We start from the raw sequence: 24,999 nt of genomic DNA on the forward strand, positions 1-24,999 counted from the left end.
GGGGGAGGGGGAGTTCAGTCAGAAGTACGGTGTTAGGAGTGGGGGGAGGGGGGGTTCAGTCAGAAGTACGGTGTTAGGAGTGGGGGGAGGGGGAGTTCAGTCAGAAGTACGGTGTTGGGAGTGGGGGGAGGGGGGGTTCAGTCAGAAGTACGGTGTTAGGAGTGGGGGGAGGGGGGAGTTCAGTCAGAAGTTCGGTGTTAGGAGTGGGGGAGGGGGAGTTCAGTCAGAAGTTCGGTGTTAGGAGTGGGGGGAGGGGGGGTTCAGTCAGAAGTACGGTGTTAGGAGTGGGGGAGGGGAGTTCAGTCAGAGGTACGGTGTTAGGAGTGGGGGGAGGGGGGGTTCAGTCAGAAGTACGGTGTTAGGAGTGGGGGGAGGGGGGTTCAGTCAGAAGTTCGGTGTTAGGAGTGGGGGAGGGGGGGTTCAGTCAGAAGTACGGTGTTAGGAGTGGGGGGAGGGGGAGTTCAGTCAGAAGTACGGTGTTAGGAGTGGGGGGAGGGGGAGTTCAGTCAGAAGTACGGTGTTAGGAGTGGGGGGAGGGGGGGTTCAGTCAGAAGTACGGTGTTAGGAGTGGGGGGAGGGGGGGTTCAGTCAGAGGTACGGTGTTAGGAGTGGGGGGAGGGGGAGTTCAGTCAGAAGTACGGTGTTAGGAGTGGGGGGAGGGGGGGTTCAGTCAGAAGTACGGTGTTAGGAGTGGGGGGAGGGGGAGTTCAGTCAGAAGTACGGTGTTAGGAGTGGGGGGAGGGGGAGTTCAGTCAGAAGTACGGTGTTAGGAGTGGGGGAGGGGGAGTTCAGTCAGAAGTACGGTGTTAGGAGTGGGGGGAGGGGGAGTTCAGTCAGAAGTACGGTGTTAGGAGTGGGGGGAGGGGGAGTTCAGTCAGAAGTACGGTGTTAGGAGTGGGGGGAGGGGGAGTTCAGTCAGAAGTACGGTGTTAGGAGTGGGGGGAGGGGGAGTTCAGTCAGAAGTACGGTGTTAGGAGTGGGGGAGGGGGAGTTCAGTCAGAAGTACGGTGTTAGGAGTGGGGGGAGGGGGAGTTCAGTCAGAAGTACGGTGTTAGGAGTGGGGGGAGGGGGAGTTCAGTCAGAAGTACGGTGTTAGGAGTGGGGGAGGGGGGGTTCAGTCAGAAGTACGGTGTTAGGAGTGGGGGAGGGGGAGTTCAGTCAGAAGTACGGTGTTAGGAGTGGGGGGTGGGGGGGTGTTCAGTCAGAAGTACGGTGTTAGGAGTGGGGGGAGGGGGAGTTCAGTCAGAAGTACGGTGTTAGGAGTGGGGGGAGGGGGAGTTCAGTCAGAAGTACGGTGTTAGGAGTGGGGGGAGGGGGAGTTCAGTCAGAAGTACGGTGTTAGGAGTGGGGGGAGGGGGGAGTTCAGTCAGAAGTACGGTGTTAGGAGTGGGGGGAGGGGGGAGTTCAGTCAGAAGTACGGTGTTAGGAGTGGGGGAGGGGGAGTTCAGTCAGAGGTACGGTGTTAGGAGTGGGGGGAGGGGGGGTTCAGTGAGAAGTACGGTGTTAGGAGTGGGGGGTGGGGGGGTTCAGTCAGAAGTACGGTGTTAGGAGTGGGGGGAGGGGGAGTTCAGTCAGAAGTACGGTGTTAGGAGTGGGGGGAGGGGGAGTTCAGTCAGAAGTACGGTGTTAGGAGTGGGGGGAGGGGGGAGTTCAGTCAGAAGTTCGGTGTTAGGAGTGGGGGGAGGGGGGAGTTCAGTCAGAAGTACGGTGTTAGGAGTGGGGGGAGGGGGAGTTCAGTCAGAAGTACGGTGTTAGGAGTGGGGGGAGGGGGAGTTCAGTCAGAAGTACGGTGTTAGGAGTGGGGGGAGGGGGGGTTCAGTCAGAAGTACGGTGTTAGGAGTGGGGGAGGGGGAGTTCAGTCAGAAGTACGGTGTTAGGAGTGGGGGGAGGGGGGGTTCAGTCAGAAGTACGGTGTTAGGAGTGGGGGAGGGGGAGTTCAGTCAGAAGTACGGTGTTAGGAGTGGGGGAGGGGGAGTTCAGTCAGAAGTACGGTGTTAGGAGTGGGGGGAGGGGGGGTTCAGTCAGATGTACGGTGTTAGGAGTGGGGGGAGGGGGAGTTCAGTCAGAAGTACGGTGTTAGGAGTGGGGGAGGGGGGGTTCAGTCAGAAGTACGGTGTTAGGAGTGGGGGAGGGGGAGTTCAGTCAGAAGTACGGTGTTAGGAGTGGGGGGAGGGGGTGTTCAGTCAGAAGTACGGTGTTAGGAGTGGGGGGAGGGGGAGTTCAGTCAGAAGTACGGTGTTAGGAGTGGGGGAGGGGGGGTTCAGTCAGAAGTACGGTGTTAGGAGTGGGGGGAGGGGGAGTTCAGTCAGAAGTACGGTGTTAGGAGTGGGGGGAGGGGGAGTTCAGTCAGAAGTACGGTGTTAGGAGTGGGGGGAGGGGGGAGTTCGGTCAGAAGTTCGGTGTTAGGAGTGGGGGGAGGGGGAGTTCAGTCAGAAGTACGGTGTTAGGAGTGGGGGGAGGGGGAGTTCAGTCAGAAGTACGGTGTTAGGAGTGGGGGGAGGGGGGGTTCAGTCAGAAGTACGGTGTTAGGAGTGGGGGGAGGGGGAGTTCAGTCAGAAGTACGGTGTTAGGAGTGGGGGGAGGGGGAGTTCAGTCAGAAGTACGGTGTTAGGAGTGGGGGGAGGGGGAGTTCAGTCAGAAGTACGGTGTTAGGAGTGGGGGGAGGGGGAGTTCAGTCAGAAGTACGGTGTTAGGAGTGGGGGGAGGGGGAGTTCAGTCAGAAGTACGGTGTTAGGAGTGGGGGGAGGGGGGGTTCAGTCAGAAGTACGGTGTTAGGAGTGGGGGGAGGGGAGTTCAGTCAGAAGTACGGTGTTAGGAGTGGGGGAGGGGGAGTTCAGTCAGAAGTACGGTGTTAGGAGTGGGGGGAGGGGGAGTTCAGTCAGAAGTACGGTGTTAGGAGTGGGGGGAGGGGGAGTTCAGTCAGAAGTACGGTGTTAGGAGTGGGGGGAGGGGGAGTTCAGTCAGAAGTACGGTGTTAGGAGTGGGGGGAGGGGGAGTTCAGTCAGAAGTACGGTGTTAGGAGTGGGGGGAGGGGGAGTTCAGTCAGAAGTACGGTGTTAGGAGTGGGGGAGGGGGAGTTCAGTCAGAAGTACGGTGTTAGGAGTGGGGGAGGGGGAGTTCAGTCAGAAGTACGGTGTTAGGAGTGGGGGGAGGGGGGGTTCAGTCAGAAGTACGGTGTTAGGAGTGGGGGGAGGGGGAGTTCAGTCAGAAGTACGGTGTTAGGAGTGGGGGGAGGGGGAGTTCAGTCAGAAGTACGGTGTTAGGAGTGGGGGGAGGGGGAGTTCAGTCAGAAGTACGGTGTTAGGAGTGGGGGGAGGGGGGAGTTCAGTCAGAAGTACGGTGTTAGGAGTGGGGGGAGGGGGAGTTCAGTCAGAAGTACGGTGTTAGGAGTGGGGGGAGGGGGAGTTCAGTCAGAAGTACGGTGTTAGGAGTGGGGGGAGGGGGAGTTCAGTCAGAAGTACGGTGTTAGGAGTGGGGGAGGGGGAGTTCAGTCAGAAGTACGGTGTTAGGAGTGGGGAGAGGGGGAGTTCAGTCAGAAGTACGGTGTTAGGAGTGGGGGGAGGGGGGGTTCAGTCAGAAGTACGGTGTTAGGAGTGGGGGAGGGGGGGTTCAGTCAGAAGTACGGTGTTAGGAGTGGGGGGAGGGGGAGTTCAGTCAGAAGTACGGTGTTAGGAGTGGGGGGAGGGGGAGTTCAGTCAGAAGTACGGTGTTAGGAGTGGGGGGAGGGGAGTTCAGTCAGAAGTACGGTGTTAGGAGTGGGGGGAGGGGGAGTTCAGTCAGAAGTACGGTGTTAGGAGTGGGGGGAGGGGGGGTTCAGTCAGAAGTACGGTGTTAGGAGTGGGGGAGGGGGGGTTCAGTCAGAAGTACGGTGTTAGGAGTGGGGGGAGGGGGAGTTCAGTCAGATGTACGGTGTTAGGAGTGGGGGGAGGGGGGGTTCAGTCAGAAGTACGGTGTTAGGAGTGGGGGGAGGGGGGAGTTCAGTCAGAAGTACGGTGTTAGGAGTGGGGGGAGGGGGAGTTCAGTCAGAAGTTCGGTGTTAGGAGTGGGGGGAGGGGGAGTTCAGTCAGAAGTACGGTGTTAGGAGTGGGGGGAGGGGGAGTTCAGTCAGAAGTACGGTGTTAGGAGTGGGGGGAGGGGGAGTTCAGTCAGAAGTACGGTGTTAGGAGTGGGGGGAGGGGGAGTTCAGTCAGAAGTACGGTGTTAGGAGTGGGGGAGGGGGAGTTCAGTCAGAAGTACGGTGTTAGGAGTGGGGGGAGGGGGGAGTTCAGTCAGAAGTACGGTGTTAGGAGTGGGGGGAGGGGGAGTTCAGTCAGAAGTACGGTGTTAGGAGTGGGGGGAGGGGGAGTTCAGTCAGAAGTACGGTGTTAGGAGTGGGGGGAGGGGGGAGTTCAGTCAGAAGTACGGTGTTAGGAGTGGGGGGAGGGGGGGTTCAGTCAGAAGTACGGTGTTAGGAGTGGGGGAGGGGGGGTTCAGTCAGAAGTACGGTGTTAGGAGTGGGGGGAGGGGGGGTTCAGTCAGAAGTTCGGTGTTAGGAGTGGGGGGAGGGGGGGTTCAGTCAGAAGTACGGTGTTAGGAGTGGGGGAGGGGGGGTTCAGTCAGAAGTACGGTGTTAGGAGTGGGGGGAGGGGGAGTTCAGTCAGAAGTACGGTGTTGGGAGTGGGGGGAGGGGGGGTTCAGTCAGAAGTTCGGTGTTAGGAGTGGGGGGAGGGGGAGTTCAGTCAGAAGTTCGGTGTTAGGAGTGGGGGGAGGGGGAGTTCAGTCAGAAGTACGGTGTTAGGAGTGGGGGGAGGGGGAGTTCAGTCAGAAGTACGGTGTTAGGAGTGGGGGGAGGGGGGGTTCAGTCAGAAGTACGGTGTTAGGAGTGGGGGGAGGGGGAGTTCAGTCAGAAGTACGGTGTTAGGAGTGGGGGGAGGGGGAGTTCAGTCAGAAGTTCGGTGTTGGGAGTGGGGGGAGGGGGGGTTCAGTCAGAGGTACGGTGTTAGGAGTGGGGGGAGGGGGAGTTCAGTCAGAAGTACGGTGTTAGGAGTGGGGGGAGGGGAGTTCAGTCAGAAGTACGGTGTTGGGAGTGGGGGGAGGGGGGGTTCAGTCAGAAGTACGGTGTTGGGAGTGGGGGGAGGGGGGGTTCAGTCAGAGGTAACGAGTTTGGGTGGGTGGGGGGACGTTTAGTGGGAAATAACATGTTGTTGCTGGGGGACATCTTTTGCTATGCTCCTCTCCAATGCCCTCTTTATTTTAGTTTTAACATTTTCCTACTCTGGTCCCTTTTCCCTGTAGGCTTTATATGGAATGTTTGCCTTTATTTTTATTTTTATTCCTCTACTCATCCATTTTGGGAACTGCTTGTTTAATTTAAACCTATTCTTTGGTATATATGTAACAGGTATATTTAATGAGCTAGACTTTGCTGTAAAAGTAACGGTGAAGCGAACAAATCGGACAGTAACTTGCGGCGACCGCACATGCGCAGTTAAACGCGGAAATCGGGAAGTTGCTGTCCGAGGCGCGATGCTCCTCTGCAAACTGTGCGAAAACGCCGTCTCGCTGTCTGACTCCTCGTTCAAATGTATTGAACAGTGTGAAGTTCCCGTACTGATGACGCAGATACGGACTAAACACGCTAATAAAAGTTAAGTCAGGTCATTTCCAGTCTAAGTACCATTTTAATGACTTGGCAAGTCTTAATTACTACCAAGTAACTTCTCTGGCACTGAAAATTAACTTTTACAAGTGTGGAGTCTCATTCCTTCGGATTTTAGTTATTGTTGGACATTTAAAAAAAAGTAAAGAAATTTTTTTAAACCTTTTTTCTTTCTGTCTCTTTTAACTCTGTCTCTTAATTCAATATTTCTTACCCTCTCTTTATTTCGCTTTAACACTGAATTGATTTAACATTGAATTCACTATTCTAACATACACTTCCTGGTTCAGTCTCTACTGTTATTAACGATTCTTCAATCTGATTGGTTAAGGAGACCCACAGTTGCTTGCCCTGCTCACACAGGTCCCAGATGCCCTGTAGAGGGCCCTGTGCTGAATGGCTGTCCTGTTGACAGTAACTTGCCGTGTAAAAGCTCATAGAAAGTCTATGGGCGAGTGCAAGGCTGAGGAACTGCGAGGGCCAATCGTTCACCGCTCACAGCAAAATCTGGGCCAATATTATTGTCTCTTTCTATTGCTCTCCATCCCCAGCACCTTTGAAATCAATGCAGATTTGGGCAGGAATGGTCACATACCTCATGTCATTCCTGGTATTCAATTATTCAGAACATAATCACAAAATTTCCTGATGCAAGGAGGGACACAGCAGTGTTGGACTGTAATTACAATTTTTAAAAAGCACTGCACATGCTGAGTGAACAGCACATGGAGTTAAGCTACATGTAAAATAATATCATGAAATGAGAAAGGACAATGGGTTTGGGTTGCCGAGGGAGTACTGCTTTGAAAATGAATCCCAACAGATATTTACTCCTAAACTTCTGCTCTGAGATGTGTCAATCTCAGAGGGTGACTGACTGCGAGCAGCTTGATCAAGAGGTGGCATTTGTGGCAGGTGTGAAGATGTTTGTGTATGAGACCAATCTGCATTCCTGACCAAGGAGATGGCGGAGACATTTGTGTATGAGACCAATCTGCATTCCTGACCAAGGAGATGGCGGAGACATTTGTGTATGAGACCAATCTGCATTCCTGACCAAGGAGATGGCGGAGACATTTGTGTATGAGACCAATCTGCATTCCTGACCAAGGAGATGGCGGAGACATTTGTGTATGAGACCAATCTGCATTCCTGACCAAGGAGATGGCGGAGACATGTAAAGAGTGCTGAAGAAAATGAAGAAAATGGAGATATGAGCACAGAATGGACAACTGGTGATCCTGCAAAAAGGTGTACCATTTTTGTTAGGAAAAGAAAAATGTTATGTCATTAGGACTACAGCTCATTGAGTTCATTAATACACATTACACTCCACTCTGAAACAGGATTATTAGTTTGGGAAGGTATCAAATAGCCATTTTTCTTCCTGAAGAGTACAAATATTTGCTTTGAAATGTAATCTTTAGAAAGACGAATTAAAGGTCCAATTTATTTCTGCTAGGAAAATGATTAGGATGCATGGCAGGAACGCTTAGCATTCATTAAATAACAGACAAGGGCACAATCATTGAACTTCATTAACTGGTAAAGGTTAACAATCACCTTGGCATACTCAAGTATGATGACTAAAGTATGATGACTACAGTGCTCCAGAGTTTGATAGTGAAAGCTTTCTGTTAGATATCCAAGCATGACCTTTGTAAAGTAACCCAAAGACTCCCACAATCACATCAGGAGAAAAATCTGCAGAGCTGTGGCCATTCTTTTGGTTCTGCAGCTGCTAGAATGTGATTGTGTGGAAGAACCAGATATCTCTAGACTAAAAATCCAAAGCACATCTTGCAGTGAGAATCAATAGTTTTTTTTTTGGTGAAATTCCTTTGATAGCAATAGCCAAAAGAAGGCTTTTGTCCTTTGTAACTAGAACCCTCACTGAAAAGCATCCCGAGTTGGCAGAGGATATCAATGACCTGAAGCAAACCCTTTAACAATGTTATAAATCTGCACATCTATCACTGCGGAAAAGAAATTAACAACAGTATACAGGACACGGCAATTAATAAGCATCCTGCTAATGGAAATGTTCATTGAAAAGGAACAATTGTACAGGCAATGATTCATTCCTAGACAGATAGTTGCTACTTCAGATTGTTATCTTTGGACCAAATTAATGACTAAAACTACATTCTTATGTTTTATGTTTTGTTTTACTTTTAAATGTTATTCTTCTTTCAAAACGCAAACAGTGAAGTGGACTAAACACGAAGGATCACCCAACCTCAACAATGGAACACTCAGCAGAAATAAAGGGAATGTAAACCTGGGCCAAGGGAATATTTCAGGAGCAGAGGGTGGGACATCAGAATTATCCAAGACAAGGATGAGGGAGTCCCCCCCCGCCACCATGGAGAATGCAGCACAGAAACTCCCAACATCCCACCACTGGTCCCAATGCAGGGGTGGTGTCAACAACCAAGCAAGGATCCAAATCAAGGCTCAACGAGGTACATTTTGAATGAATGGGATGAAAATCGGGGTGAGCGATCCGCTATATTACCACTCAGGTGCGGGAGGTGAAAATTACCTCCAACATTTTAATTAATAAAAACATGAGTAAAAACAAACATATTGAGGGAGCTAATAAAATAAATAATATATTTTCTCTCAATCTCAGAATATTTTTCCAAACAAACTAGAACTACAAAACATTAATAGCCATCTTATGATTCTATCTGCAGTGTAGTAGCTCTTAAATGCAAAATTTAAGCAAAACACCAAATAAATGATTAACTGATTAGACTGTGAGAGTCCAACTATATACAATGACTTATAAGAGCATACAGTCATAGTTCAAGTATTCCCAGTTATGAATTGTAGAATTCTTTATTGAAAGTCTTCCTCTGTGTATATAGGCAGTGTGAGGTTGGAGTATATGTGTTTACTCTATTTCTTTTTATTTTTTCACTTTTTTTTCATTTTTAACAACAGGATCACAGTTTAATAAGACCATAAGAGATAGGAGCAGGAGTAGGCCATTCAGCCCCTTGAGCCTGTTCCGCCATTTAATGAGATCATGGCTGATCTGATTTTTACCTCAACTCCACTTTCCCGCCCTTTCCCCATATCCTTTGACTCCCTTGCTGATCAAAAATTTGTCTAACTCAGCCTTGAATGTATTCAATGACTCAGCCTCCACAGCTTCTTGGGGTAAAGAATTCCAAAGATTCATGACCCTCTGGGAGAAGTAATTCCTCCTAATTTCCGTCTTAAATGGGCGACCCCTTATTCTGAGACTATGCCCCCTAGTTTCAGATTCCCCCATGAGGGGTAACATCCTCTCAGCATCAATGCTATAGAGTCCCCTCAGAATCTTTATATTTCAATAAGATCTCTCATTCTTCTAAACTCCAATGAGTATTGACCCAACCTGTTCAATCTTTCCTCATAAGACAACCCTTCCATACCCGGAATCAACCTAGTGAACCTTCTCTGAACTGCCTCCAATGCAAGTATGTCCTTCCTTAAATAAGGGCACCAGAATTGTACGCAGTACTCCAGGTATGGCCTCACCAGCACCCTGTACAGTTGTAGCATGACTTCCCTGCTTTTATACTCCATCCCCCTAGAAATAAAGGCCAATATTCCATTTGCCTTCCGGATTACCTGCTGCACCTGTATGATGACTTTTTGTGTTTCATGTACGAGGACACCCAGATCCCTCTGTACCGCAGCATTTTGTAGTATTTCTCCATTCAAATAATATTTTTCTTTTTTGTTTTTCCTCCCAAAGTGGATGACTTCACATTTTCCCACATTATATTCCATCTGCCAAATGTTTGCCCATTCGCTTAACCTGTCAGTATCCCTTTGCAGACACTTTCTGTCCTCATCGCAACTTACTTTTCCACCTATCTTTGTATCATCAGCAAATTTGGCCACAAGACACTCTGTTCCTTCATCCAAGTCATTGATATATATTGTAAATAGTTAAGGCCCTAGCACTGATCCCTGCGCCACCCCACTAGTTACAGATTGCCATTTTGAAAATGACCCTTTTATCCCGACTCTTTGTTTTCTGTTAGTTAGCCAATCCTCTATCCATGCCAGTATATTACCCCCAACACCATGAGCTCTTATCTTGTGCAGTAATCTTTTATGTGGCACCTTATCGAATGCCTTTTGGAAATCCAAATATACTTCATCCATGGTACCCCTTTATCCACTCTGCCCGTTACTTCCTCAAAAACTCTAATACATTTGTCAGACATGATTTCCCCTTGATTGTATTATGAGTCTCCAAGTGTCCTGCTACTACTTCCTTAATAATGGATTCTAGCATTTTCCCAATGACAGATGTTAGGCTAACTGGTCTATAGTTACCTGCTTTCTGTCTCACTCCCTTCTTGAATAGGGGTGTTATGTTTGCGGTTTTCCAATCCGCTGGGACCTATCCAGAATCTAGTGAATTCTGGAAGATTACAACCAATGCATCCACTATCTCTGTAGCCACTTCCTTTAAGACCCTTGGATGCAAGCCATCAGGTCCAGGGGACTTGTCAGCCTTTAGACCCATTAGTTTACCTAGTACTTTTTCTCTGGTGATAGTGATTGTTTTTGGTTCCTCCCTCCCCTTTGCCCCTTGATTTTCTGCTATTATTGGTATGTTATTAGTGTCTTCTACTGTGAAGACAGATACAAAATATCTGTTCAATTCCTCTGCCATTTCCTTGTTTTCCATTATTATTTCCCCAGTCTCATCCTCTAAGGGACCAATGTTTACTTTAGCTACTCTCTTCCTTTTTATATACTTGTAGAAGCTTTTACTGTCAGTTTTTATATTTCTTGCTAGCTTACTCTCATAATTTATTTTCTCCCTCTTTATTATTCTTTTAGTCATCCCTCGCTGGTTTTTAAAGTTTTCCCAATCTTCGGGCTTACCAGTAATCTTTGTCATGTTGTATGCTTTTTCTTTTAACCTGATACCACCCTTGACTTCCTTAGTTAGCCATGGTTGGTTCACCCTTTTTGTGGAATCTATCCTCCTCACAGGGATATATTTTTGTTGTGAGTCATAAAATATTTTTTAAAATATTTGCCACTGCTTATCCACCATCATACCATCTAATCTGTTTACCCAGTGTTAATGCAGTGCTAAAGGCAGTGAATGTTATTGTTGAAGACATTCAGTTAAAGGAGTGAATTTTAAAAATGGTAATTTAAATCTAATGTGCCTATTTTGAGAAATGGATCTTTATTGATAGTTAACTGAAAAAATTGAAAAATAGCAGCCACTCGACAATGTTTGCCTAACAGGAACTATTTCCTCATGACAATGATTCCCAGTATGTAATCCCTATTTTATTAACAATTTACTCTCAGCAATTGCTGTACTTTTTCCACATTCAAGTGCTCATTAGACAAAATCTTTTAAATTTTATATGGAATGTCATGCACTTATATTGATCACATAAGGATCAGCCATGTTTACTCAATCACTGTGGTACAGTGCCATGAGATAAATGGCCATAGTTTATTGATGTTTTTGCTTCCAATATTTAATCTTCAGAATAATATTTGAATTGCAGTCTTCAGATGGTAGCTATACATGCAGTGGCATTCTTCATGTAAAGGAACTAATTACTGACAGGTTATTAAACCTGTTCTTTCTGTCTACATTGCACCCAAACCATTGTTTTTCCTGGTTGCAACATGGTCAACGTTACAGCATTGTGCTGAGAAGCCAATGGAAAAGAGGATAGAGAGACCCAAGTAATATTAGGCTCATGTAATATCCCATTGGGATTCTGTATCAAAAATGGGGCAATTGTGCAATGAGGCAGAGGTTGAATCATTTGTAATACTGAAGAAAACATAAATGTACAAGTGTCTCTGAAAAAAAATAGTGGCTGTTTTACTCTGTGGTGATCAGCCACAAGACCATAAGATAATTTTGGATGAGAAAGCTCATTCGACCCATCTTAATTTATCCATCCAGCAACACCTTGCAGAAACCCCATTGCAACATTCAATTTGTTCTTCGATGATTCCATGGTTTTCACCTCCTCTACTCTACCTCAAAGTTCATTCCGTGTGTTGATCATGTATCGGGTGGAAGATTTCCTAATATCAATTCTAAATTTACCATTTACTCATTTGAACCGGTGACCCTGTTGTTAGAAACTTCCGGTCAAGCCTCAGTCAATCGCTCAGGTTCAGTGGCTCTCATAAGTGAACTGCACATCTCTTATGTTCAGGATCTCACCTGTACTGCCCAATAGCTAGTTATACAATAGCAAAAACCAGGGTGGATATGACAATGAAACCCCATTGTTGCATGAACTAGATGTCGTGATCTCTGCTAAGGCCCACATGTGTTCTCCAATGTGGAACTGATAAGCACTCCAGTTTGTTTTGCAGAGTATAAACCACTGATCAAAGTAGCAATTCCAGACTTTAACTTCTGTAATGTTTCCTGTAACATAAAAAACAACAGAACATGCTATGCTATTCCGAACAGTGGGCTAAATGTTCACTTCTGGTTTCTTTTCTTGTCAACCCCTACTTATAACTCCAATGGCTATATCTTTAATTTTCAGCCTAGGTTCTGACCTGCCCACTGCAGCCTATGTTGGAACTGGCCCTCAACATGTGTCTCATTCTTTTGTTGTTCCTGGGAACAGGAAATTGGGGGCCATATCTCCCCCTTCTTATCCACCCAGGGGTTGGCCAAATAACCAAACTACTGTTCATCTGGGCAGGGGATCAGCCAGGCCTCCTCACGCTGTCTTTGCATGAATTGAGTTCCTCCAAATAGCTTACGTATGAATGTCTACCGGAAGAATCTGAAACAAGACAACAACCCTCCCCTACTGTCCCAGATCATTAAGGATAACCGCTACAATAGTCGTACATCTGACTTGTGTACACAGCTCTCCCCCTCCTCCAACTCCAGTTGCAAGCTGGATTTTAGTCCTTGGTGAACTTACGTTTGCTTAAATGCAACACTTAAATGTAAATCACACCTAAATCCTTCCATGGTAAAGTGGTGTAAAATCCTAAAACGCAACACCATAGGGCTGAATTTCTTTGGAACATCTCCTGCTCTACTGCTGTATCTTGGGCAGAAATCCTGTCTACGGATATAAATGGGGTGAATTGCAACATTCTGCCCAGGTTAGGCGAGTAGATGCTCTGAGGAAGTTCACCTTTCTACTCTGGAAATTTAGCTTGAAGTAATATTCTGGACTTTTCTATTCCTTTAACTATCTTACATCCCTCTGGTTGCTGAACAGTCCAAACCCTGAACTGAGGATCAACCTCCTGGATCTTTTCTGCTTTGTCTAAGTTCTTGAATGTCTCCAGTGACCGGAACTGGACACAGTAGTGAAGGTGCAGTCTGACCAGAACTGGACACAGTACTGAAGGTGCAGTCTGAGCAGAGCTAGACACAGTACTGAAGGTGCAGTCTGACCAGAACTGGACACAGTACTGAAGGTGCAGTCTGAGCAGAGCTAGACACAGTACTGAAGGTGCAGTCTGACCAGAACTGGACACAGTACTGAAGGTGCAGTCTGACCAGAACTGGACACAGTACTGAAGGTGCAGTCTGACCAGAATGAGACACAGTACTGAAGGTGCAGTCTGACCAGAACTGGACACAGTACTGAAGGTGCAGTCTGACCAGAACTGGACACAGTACTGAAGGTGCAGTCTGAGCAGAGCTGGACACAGTACTGAAGGTGCAGTCTGACCAGAACTGGACACAGTACTGAAGGTGCAGTCTGAGCAGAGCTAGACACAGTACTGAAGGTGCAGTCTGACCAGAACTGGACACAGTACTGAAGGTGCAGTCTGACCAGAACTGGACACAGTACTGAAGGTGCAGTCTGACCAGAATGAGACACAGTACTGAAGGTGCAGTCTGAGCAGAACTGGACACAGTACTGAAGGTGCAGTCTGAGCAGAGCTAGACACAGTACTGAAGGTGCAGTCTGAGCAGAACTGGACACAGTACTGAAGGTGCAGTCTGAGCAGAATTGGACACAGTACTGAAGGTGCAGTCTGAGCAGAACTGGACACAGTACTGAAGGTACAGTCTGAGCAGAACAAGACACAGTAGTGAAGGTGCAGTCTGAGCAGAACTGGACACAGTACTGAAGGTGCAGTCTGAGCAGAATTGGACACAGTACTGAAGGTGCAGTCTGACCAGAACGAGACACAGTACTGAAGGTGCAGTCTGAGCAGAACTGGACACAGTACTGAAGGTGCAGTCTGAGCAGAATTGGACACAGTACTGAAGGTGCAGTCTGAGCAGAACTGGACACAGTACTGAAGGTGCAGTCTGAGCAGAACTGGACACAGTACTGAAGGTGCAGTCTGACCAGAACAAGACACAGTACTGAAGGTGCAGTCTGAGCAGAACTGGACACAGTACTGAAGGTGCAGTCTGAGCAGAACTGGACACAGTACTGAAGGTACAGTCTGAGCAGAACGAGACACAGTACTGAAGGTGCAGTCTGACCAGAACGAGACACAGTACTGAGGGTGCAGTCTGACCAGAACGAGACACAGTACTGAAGGTGCAGTCTGAGCAGAACGAGACACAGTACTGAAGGTGCAGTCTGAGCAGAACTGGACACAGTACTGAAGGTGCAGTCTGACCAGAACGAGACACAGTACTGAAGGTGCAGTCTGAGCAGAACTGGACACAGTACTGAAGGTGCAGTCTGACCAGAACGAGACACAGTACTGAAGGTGCAGTCTGAGCAGAACGAGACACAGTACTGAAGGTGCAGTCTGACCAGAACGAGACACAGTACTGAAGGTGCAGTCTGTGCAGAACTGGACACAGTACTGAAGGTGCAGTCTGACCAGAACGAGACACAGTACTGAAGGTACAATCTGACCAGAACTGGACACAGTACTGAAGGTGCAGTCTGACCAGAACAAGACACAGTACTGAAGGTGCAGTCTGACCAGAATGAGACACAGTACTGAAGGTGCAGTCTGACCAGAATGAGACACAGTACTGAAGGTGCAGTCTGAGCAGAACGAGACACAGTACTGAAGGTGCAGTCTGAGCAGAACGAGACACAGTACTGAAGGTGCAGTCTGACCAGAACGAGACACAGTACTGAAGGTGCAGTCTGACCAGAATGAGACACAGTACTGAAGGTACAATCTGACCAGAACTGGACACAGTACTGAAGGTGCAGTCTGACCAGAATGAGACACAGTACTGAAGGTGCAGTCTGACCAGAACGAGACACAGTACTGAAGGTGCAGTCTGATCAGAATGAGACACAGTACTGAAGGTGCAGTCTGACCAGAACGAGACACAGTACTGAAGGTGCAGTCTGAGCAGAACGAGACACAGTACTGAAGGTGCAGTCTGACCAGAACGAGACACAGTACTGAAGGTGCAGTCTGACCAGAACGAGACACAGTACTGAAGGTGCAGTCTGAGCAGAACGAGACACAGTACTGAAGGTGCAGTCTGAGCAGAATTGGACACAGTACTGAAGGTGCAGTCTGAGCAGAACGAGACACAGTACTGAAGGTGCAGTCTGAGCAGAACGAGACACAGTACTGAAGGTGCAGTCTGAGCAGAACTGGACACAGTACTGAAGGTGCAGTCTGACCAGAACGAGACACAGTACTGAAGGTGCAGTCTGACCAGAACGAGACACAGTACTGAAGGTGCAGTCTGAGCAGAACTGGACACAGTACTGAAGGTGCAGTCTGACCAGAACGAGACACAGTACTGAAGGTGCAGTCTGAGCAGAATTGGAAACAGTACTGAAGGTGCAGTCTGAGCAGAACTGGACACAGTACTGAAGGTGCAGTCTGACCAGAACGAGACACAGTACTGAAGGTGCAGTCTGAGCAGAATTGGAAACAGTACTGAAGGTGCAGTCTGAGCAGAACGAGACACAGTACTGAAGGTGCAGTCTGACCAGAACGAGACACAGTACTGAAGGTGCAGTCTGAGCAGAACTGGACACAGTACTGAAGGTGCAGTCTGACCAGAACGAGACACAGTACTGAAGGTGCAGTCTGAGCAGAATTGGAAACAGTACTGAAGGTGCAGTCTGAGCAGAACTGGACACAGTACTGAAGGTGCAGTCTGACCAGAACGAGACACAGTACTGAAGGTGCAGTCTGAGCAGAATTGGAAACAGTACTGAAGGTGCAGTCTGAGCAGAACGAGACACAGTACTGAAGGTGCAGTCTGAGCAGAACGAGACACAGTACTGAAGGTGCAGTCTGAGCAGAATTGGACACAGTACTGAAGGTGCAGTCTGAGCAGAACGAGACACAGTACTGAAGGTGCAGTCTGAGCAGAACGAGACACAGTACTGAAGGTGCAGTCTGAGCAGAATTGGACACAGTACTGAAGGTGCAGTCTGAGCAGAACGAGACACAGTACTGAAGGTGCAGTCTGAGCAGAACGAGACACAGTACTGAAGGTGCAGTCTGACCAGAACAAGACACAGTACTGAAAGTGCAGTCTGACCAGAACAAGACACAGTAGTGAAGGTGCAGTCTGAGCAGAACTGGAGACAGTACTGAAGGTGCAGTCTGACCAGAACTGGAGACAGTACTGAAGGTGCAGTCTGAGCAGAGCCCAGTACAGTTTGATCATTACTTCCTCTGACTTGTACTCTACTGTTTTGGCTTTAGTGCAATATTCTATTGTCTTGATTGCTTGCTACTCTGCATTGGTGGGACACATTGAGTTTTGTGTCTCCTAAGTATCTTTCCACGTCATCCTCAGCTATTGCAACACCATTCCTGGTGTACATATTGTTTATTATTCCTTCTTATGCAAGCTACTTTATATTTGTATGCATTAAATTTCATCTCCCATTGTTCTGCTCATGTCCATATTTAGTTCAACTCATTCTGTCGTTTCTGGACTGCCTCCTTTGATCCCACAGTTCCTTTTAGTTTGGTATGAGCTGCAAATTTAATCAGTTTGCATTTAGTTTCTGAATCCAGGTCATTGATGTAAATTAGAAGCAGTAGTGGTCCCAATACTGAGCCCTGGGGCACCCCACTCAGTACTTCTCCCTGAACTGACATAATTCCTCTAATGAGTCCTCATTATTTTCTACCCTTCCGTATGTCACTTCACTTATGGAATGCACAAATTGGAGTGTTAGTGGAGGGAGCATGGCATAGAAAGGCTCACTTCACTTTTGCAGCCCGTCAGCTTAGGGTAGGAGATGTGAGGGATGGAGAATGCCGCCGATGGATCAGGTGGGCAATGCACCTCCCAACAGAAGGTCTAGCAGGTGTGGGAGGCAGTCACACGGCAGATCAACACCCTCTTAACCTACTGTTATGTTTGGAAGGATGTGCAGGTGACGTGAAGAAAAATGCCAAGACAAGCAATAAGAATCATTGTCAATTGTCACACTGTTTTACATAGATATGACTCTCAATTACCTTACATCAATATATATTAGAATCAATGCCAATTATCTTACAGAGGTAGAAATAATTACTCAAGAATTTTGCAGGTGGTAGAAACTTCATACAAGGGATAGTGGAAATCTGGAACTCTCTCCCCAAAATGCTGTTGAGGCTAGTTCAATTGAAAATGTCAAAACTGATAGATTTTTGTTAGGTAAGGTATTAAGGGATATGGAACCAAGGCGGGTAAATGGAGTTAAGATACAGATCAGCCATGATCTAATTGAATGGCAGAACAGACTCGTATGGATGAATGGCCTCCTCCTATTCCTATATTCCTATGAACGAGATGGACCTTGGTCTTTTATCATCTAGCAGTTCCTATGTTCCTACAGTGCCTGAGGAACATTGAAGCTTATGGAGAAGATTGTGCCCTTTGTGTAATGATAATCTTGTACATTCACCGTGCTGGCGATCTTCACCGTCAGCACATTCAGAGCCGTGTTTATGCTCCACTGCAAAATGTACCTGCTGGGAATTCCTGGGGACTCTCCTGATCAGCTGCAATAACTTCGGCAGAAGCTCGGTGAACGGGAGTGTATCTGAACTTTCTGCCGATCTTACTTCCGGCCATTTGCGAGAATCCCCCCCCCCTCCCCTAAGGAAATTCCCGATGATCATGGGCTGTTGTTACAACAAATATATGCAAATAACACTTGTGCTTATCTTGTGCCACCTGGTTTTTGCAGTAAGTTCAATATCCCAGCCTGTATAGTCGGACAGTCACTTACACTTCAGTGCTCTGGGTCACCCACATCACGAGACGCAGGTGCCAGGTGAGGCGCGTGTATTTTTGAGGGTGTTTGTCGAGTTTGGGTAACCCTGAGTAAATCACTGATGGTGGGTGAGGAAGGGGCAGAGACGGTGGCTGGAGAAGAACAGGCGTTTGCTGTGTGGAGATGGAGCAGGGCTGTGGTGCCTGGTAATTAGCCTTGGGATTCCAACCTCACAATTTCACCAAAGGAACAAAGGATCCTTCAGGAGCAGGAACTGGTCGTTGCATGAGGTAATAGGAGCTCTTCTCGGTCGCGTTGAAGATCCTACCCTCCAAAGTCTTGCAGCAAGGGCTCTTTGTTGTGTGATGTGCCATCTGGCAGCGTACAGCACAGGGGAGAGCTCAGGACAGCAGGAGGCAAGAATAGTTGAAGCCTCCCTCAGGAATGCTCTGACTAATCATGTTGGAACATTAATATCTACAGTCAAAGACATGATGATGACGGACAGTTTTGGCACAGTTGGAAACACTTTAGGGACAGCCACTGAGGACAGATTCAGGTAACTCACAGTAGTGCAATTGTCTCTGCACATGGAGATCAGTGGTCGCCATCAGATTTAGCCTTCAGTTGCAGCATGCAAGCGAGACCATAGGAGCAGGCAGGAGGCTGTCACGTTGACACCAGTCACTTACCCAGCACGTGCCTCTGGGCAGGTGACAGAACTGGCACCTCGAAGCATGCAAGGCTCCACGGCTTGAATTGAATAGACTACGCCTGACACATAGGCAAGGCTGACTGAGCGTGGGACATAGAGGTCAGCAGAATCACAAACAAGTCCTCATAGTTCTCTTAAGAATTGTCCGCATCTCTGCATAAAAGCATCAATGAGCAACGGCACACCGGTGAGTATATGGCACAATAGTTCAGAGTGGATGAAGAGGGCCCAGCATTGTACAGTGTTAAACATGTGGGGGGGGGGGGGCACGATAATTGTCCTCCTTTTGGGGAGGTAACGGGGCGGTAACGCTCCCAAAATCTCGGGGCTGAATTTACCGCCTGTTCCCGCTCCTAATCTGCCCGCTGGCACTTTCTTTGGAGGCCTTCAAATGGGGGGGCCCTTTCACACGGGAGTCTACTCATAACATGGAAATTGGGGTCCTGTGCGCTTGTATTAAACCCCCGTGCAATTTTGAGGTACAAGTGGGTGGAGTAACCAGGCTGCTCTGGAAACAGGTAAGTCTTTGGTTTGTTTCTGATTTTGGAGCATGAACGTTTGTCCTGGCCCCAGGGAGATCTCCAGAACCATAACTGTCTGTGTCCAGCCTCCCCTCCCCCTCCACCCCCTCACCCCACGCTGTGACTCACCCCCCCTTTTAACATTGAACTTCTGCCTCGGCTCGTCGGAGGAGCCGCTGGATTTCCTGTCCACCCCCCCCAACCCTCTCCCTCATCCCCCCCAGGACTGGTGGGTCGCCCATGAGCGCTGGTTCAGTGCCCGCAGTTTGCCAGCGCGTAATGCAGATTAGGCCCAGCCATCAAAACCGCTTGGGCCTCTCGCCGGGGACCCCAGGTGGGCGCGAGGATGGCACTGCCCGCTCCCTGCCCGATGACCAGCCCAGTGTGAGAATGGGCTGCATTGCTAACATGCACTATTACATCAATAAAAGCAGGCGGTACTTTTTCATGTATAATTAACGTAAAGGAACTTGTTTTGCACATAACAAGGGAGAGTAAAAGAGGCACTTGGAACTTTACTGCAGGATGTGGAGTGGGTAGAGACCACGGGAGGTCAAATTATAGAATTCTGTGGAAGAAACAGATCTCCTGGGCTGGATGCTCTTTCCTCATATGATGTTCGATCTTCTGACGATATAAGAATAGTACACCCTCGCTACCAACATTTGCATTTCCCATTCAGTGTCATACTACAGGACAGTGGAGATGCATGCACCTCATAACCAGAAAGCACAGACTCTAAAGACAATGAAGGCGAAAAGTATATTCGCAGAGCAAATTAACAAACTTCTTTACAAAGATTGTATTCCTTCCTGACATCATGACATTTTAAGATTCAGGGAAGATAATGGGCCAGATTTTGCTGTGAGCGGTGAATGAACGGTGCCTGACATTCGTTAGACTTGCCCTTGCCCGGAGACTTTCCATGAGCTTTCACGCTGAAAGCTGCTGAAAATTAGAGATCCAAACAGCACCTCTACAGGGCATCTGGGACCTGTGTGAACAGGGCAAGCAACTGTGGGTCTCCTTAACCAATCAGATCGAACAGCACAGAGTCTGAACCAGGAAGTGTAAGCTGGAATAGTGAATTCAAGGTCAAATCAGGTACAGAAAGTGAAATAAAGAGAGGGAAAGAAAGATTGGATTAAGAGAGAGAGAAAAATGAGACAGAAAGAAAAAGTGAAAAAAAATGTATTTAAATTTTGTATTAAATCTCCAATAATTAAAATCTGAAGGAATGAGACTCCACACTTGTAAAAGTTAATTTCCAGTGCCAGAGAGGTTGGTTGGCAGTAGTTAAGACTTACCACGCTGTTAAAAGGGTACTTAGACTGGAATGGACAAGCCCTAACTTTTTTTGGCGAGTTTAGTCCATATCTAGGACGTCAGTAGTGGAACTTCACTCCGTTCAATATATTTGAATGGGGAGCTAGACGGTGAGATTTTGTTTTCGTGCAGCTTATGGAGGGGCAGCCCATCTTGAACAGCAACTTCTGGATTTCCACGTTTAACTATGCATGTGCGCTCGCCGGAAGTTACTGTCCGATTTGCGCATAAATAACGGTGACCGCTGTTAGCCTCACTGTTATTTTCACAGTAAATTCTGGGCCCTTATTTAATTGTCATAAAGACTCACAATACCATGAGTGGAATGAGAAAAAGCAATACAAACTGAATCATAAAATAATTATTATTGGCCATGAATAGAATTATTGCCTGTCTATAGCATAGAGCTAAGCCTTCCGTGAAACTACACCATGTTTGTTGCATTTAGATGGCTTCAGTGAAGCTTGCGAGCCAACTGTGTTTGCTACTGACTGGAAAATTGGACTGGATGCAATCCAGAATCAATTCTGTCTGTGGATTCTGAATGCTAGAGTGCAGTGCACCAGTCAGCAAGATGAAGATCTCAAGATAGTCAGCTAATTGCACCAGAAAGTCCTTCATATTGGGGGAAGCATTCTTCAGCAGCTTCATGTTGTTGTTGAGACATGATTAACCTGTTCATTGCCAGCCTAAGCGGGCTTTGAGATCAAACATTGTTTGCCATTTGATTGGCAGTTTAATCCATGACTGGACAGAACCTACTTCCACCTCCATAACATCGCTGGTGTCCGCCTCTGCCTCAGCTCATCTGCTGCTGAAACCCTCATCCATTTCTTTGTTACCTCCAGACTTAACTATTCCAATGCTCTCCTGGCCGGCCTCCCACCTTGCACCCTCCGTAAACTTGAGCTCATCCAAAACTCTGCTGCCCGTATCCTAACTCGCACCAAGTCCAGTTCATCCATCACCCCTGTGCTCGCTGACTTAATTTGGCTCCTGGGCCGGCAAAGCCTCGATTTTAAAATTCTGATCCTTGTTTTCAAATCCCTCCATGACTTTGCCCCTCCCTATCTCTGTAACCTCCTCCAGCCCTAAAACCCTCCGAGATCTCTGCACTCCTCCAATTCTGGTCTCTTACACATCCTCGATTTTAATTGCTCCACCATTGACGGCCGTACCTTCAGCTGCCTGGTCCCTAAGTTCCTGAATTCCCTCCCTAAACCTCTCCACTCCTCTCTCTTCCTTTAAGACGCCACTTAAAACCTACCTCTTTGACCAAGCTTTTGGTCACCTGTCGTAATATCTCCTAATGTGGCTCGGTGTCAAATTTTGTTTGATAACGTTCCTGTGAAGTGCCTTGGGACATTTTACTACATTAAAGGCACTGTATAAATGCAAGTAGTTGTTGTTGTAGGTAATTAAGTTTTTGAAGAATGCGGTAGCACATCTGCAACTAGACGCAACAGTCAAAGCTTTTTTAAAGTTAGTTCTCGGGTCAGCATCAGTGAAATATTTTATGGTGTTGTTTATTTCAGCAATCCTTGCTTTACATTAGCGGCATTAGAAAGGACCAGGAAATGAACCTTGCAGCTGTTGCGTGATGGGAAGAGGTAGTTTATTATTGTAGAACTCCGAGTGTCAGAGAATGAGCGTATGGGAAAAGCACGGAAACAATCCAAGCTCAGTTTTCAATAAGTGATTAAAATAAAAACCGTGCTGTATTTAAAGCTCTGTTGGATTTCTTGCAACTTTACATGAGGATCTAGCTTTTCTAAGTAACTGAGTTTAGGGTGTGTTGTGATGCGGTATATTGGAAAACCGGTGATTCAGATTTGGTTTAGACTTCAATCCAGTGCGGACCGATGGAATGAGAATATCGCTCTCTGTTGGCTGTCAGAGTTTGATGTGAAGTTAGTTTGGGTGGTTTCAATCCAGCTGCTGGTGTGCAAGGGATGACAGCTGCAATTTTCAAGAACTTGCTGCTAATTGCAGGCTCATTCAAAGAATGGCTGGTGTTGGGAAATCGGAATCTTCGCATGGGGGGGTGATTTCCTGAGTATTAAATTCAGGTACATTCTTGGAGATTAAACAGACTTTCCATTTAATCCATGGGAGTGGTTCACTCTCACACTGGAGAGTAGAAATTCTGATTGGCAAACTCTACCTATGATGTTTAATGCACTTGCACTATATTCCTGTGTGTGCTATTTTTACAGTGTGAACTGATACTTACTTTAAGTGGGTTAACGCTTGTATAAAATAGTGCACACAGGAATGAAGTCTGAGTGCATTAGGTTTTTGTACATAAACCTTGCTGATTGGAATTTCTACCCAAGGTGTTCCTTTCCACACCTGTGACATTTTTAACACTCATAAGCAAAATACTTTACTAAAGTTAAGTTAAAGAATAGCTGAATTGTCTAAACAAATGGCTTCCACCTTTTGAGCGAGCATCGTAACACCTTCTGCTACCAGTTTAAAACTGAGGCCATCATTAGCGCTCTGACACGATGCAAAGTTTCCTTCCTTCCATGTCAGACATGACAGAGTGTGAATCAGATTATATTATAATATCTCAGGTGAAGAGCTAGGGAATGGACAGCCTGTGAAGGATGACTTTCTGTTTTCAGTGGGCGAAGAATCATTGACAATGAAGGATCAATGAACAAAGCCTTGTCCTCTGTCACTACGACCAGAGAGCTTGGCTTGATTTTGGTAGAGCACCAGGTAATAATGTTTGTGTGAAACTCCTTCATGTGATATTTTAATATAGTGCAGGTTGTAACTGTGTTAAGGGAGCACTCAAAAATTCATGCGTGTCAAGCATTATGCTTTAACAAGAAATTATTCACTTTTTTAAATTACAGATTTGTGTGGAATACATGATTTTTTTTTACAGAGGTTGCATTCTACATAAAAAGTTAAAGAGGAAACATTATTAAAATAGTACAGTTTCGATTTTCTGCTCTGTTTCCCCCCCCCCGACCACACCGAGCGGACTTCAACAGGGAGTAATATTGGGTGGGGTGTAAAACTGCCGTTCCATCCGATTCCGTGGCGGGTTAGGTTAAAGTTACCCCCCACCCCCCCCCCCCCCCCCCCCACACAGCTGGATTTGGCTAATTATTTCCTGAGGGAAGCGACAAATCAAAAGTAACATTTCGAAGCTTTGTGAAATCCCTCCCTGAACCTCCAGGATGATCCAGCAGAGCTGTTATTTTCGAACATTTGACATTGAACAGCACTTAAACTGATAACACAATAGTCCTAAATAGAGAAATAAAACCAGAAAATGCTGGAAACGCTCAGCAGGTCAGGCAGCATCTGTGGAGAGAGAAACAGGGTTAATGGCCCCGATATTTACGGAGAGGCGGGGGGGGGGGAGGGGAGAGAGGGGGAGGTGTAGCAGGCTGGGAAACCCGGTAAGACGTGTTTCCTGGAGGTCCTGACGAATTTAACGGCAGGACCCGATTGAAATTTTTTGAATCCAGTTCCAGGCCGCAGCCAGATTGAGAGTCTGGCTGGATGTCGGACGGGAAGGCTTGCGGCATGGGGCCACGGCCGGGGAGTGGAGAGGAGGGAAGGAGGGAGGGGGAGACGGTGGGCTGTGGAGGACATCGGGGCGGGGGGATGGTAGAGGGTGAGCGGGGAGAAGATCGTGGGCTGGGAGGAGATCCCGGGAGAGGGAGGGTCGACCGATCGAGGGGACTGCATCGCGGGGTGGTCCACAGGGTAGCTTGGTGGGCTGGAGGGAAGCATTCCTGCTCCTCCTGGCCCACAAGCAGTGCTGGAAAGGCACTTACCTGTTCCATCCGGCCGTTCCCGCCTCCCTTCAGGTTGCCCGAGGCCCAGAAAACCCGGCCCCCAGGAGTTAAATGTGAAACAGATGTTAAATTTGAGGCAAGCAGCCTCATAAAATATTTAAATGACGGACCTGCCTCTGGAGAGCAGGTTAGTCGCCCACTCCCCAACCTGCCTCTGTTAAAACCAGAAGTGGGCGTGTTCGAGTCGGGGTCCAGGGGCGGGGACCAGGGGCGGGGTCCAGGAGCGGGGACCAGGAGCGGGGACCAGGGGTGGGGTCCAGGGGCGGAGTCCAGGAGTGGGGTCCAGGAGCGGGGTCCAGGAGCGGGGACCAGGAGCGGGGCCAGCTCCAAGGAAGTTCCCGTGTTTATGTTTCAAAACAAGCTGGACCATTTCCTATAACTGAATCTCACCTTTAACCCCAAATGTTCCATGACTGAAAGAAAGAAGCAAATACTGTAATACATTAGAGACAAAAATGCTTTATTTTGATCACTTTCTATTCTAGAAGCTGATGAAAGTGATAAACAGAGTCAGCGTATGAAATTGATGGCAGTTCTATTAAAAGGGATTTTCACCTGTAGACTTTCAGGAAATGGCCCCTGCTGGTGTCTACAGCATTGATTTTTGTGAAGTCAGCCATTGTCTGTACATTTATGCCACAATAGTCTTCAGAGAAAGCAGTGGTCATCAGGCATGAGCCATGGCCCACTGATAGCACTCTCAACTCTGAGTCCGAAGGTTGTGGGCTCAAACCACACTCCCAAGACTTGAGCCCCATAATCTCGTCTGACACTTCAGCGCAGTACTGATCGAGTGCTGCACTGTCGGAGAAACATAGAA

The sequence above is a fragment of the Heptranchias perlo genome, chromosome 2 (assembly GCF_035084215.1).
Source record: "Heptranchias perlo isolate sHepPer1 chromosome 2, sHepPer1.hap1, whole genome shotgun sequence".
Lineage (NCBI taxonomy): Eukaryota > Metazoa > Chordata > Chondrichthyes > Hexanchiformes > Hexanchidae > Heptranchias > Heptranchias perlo.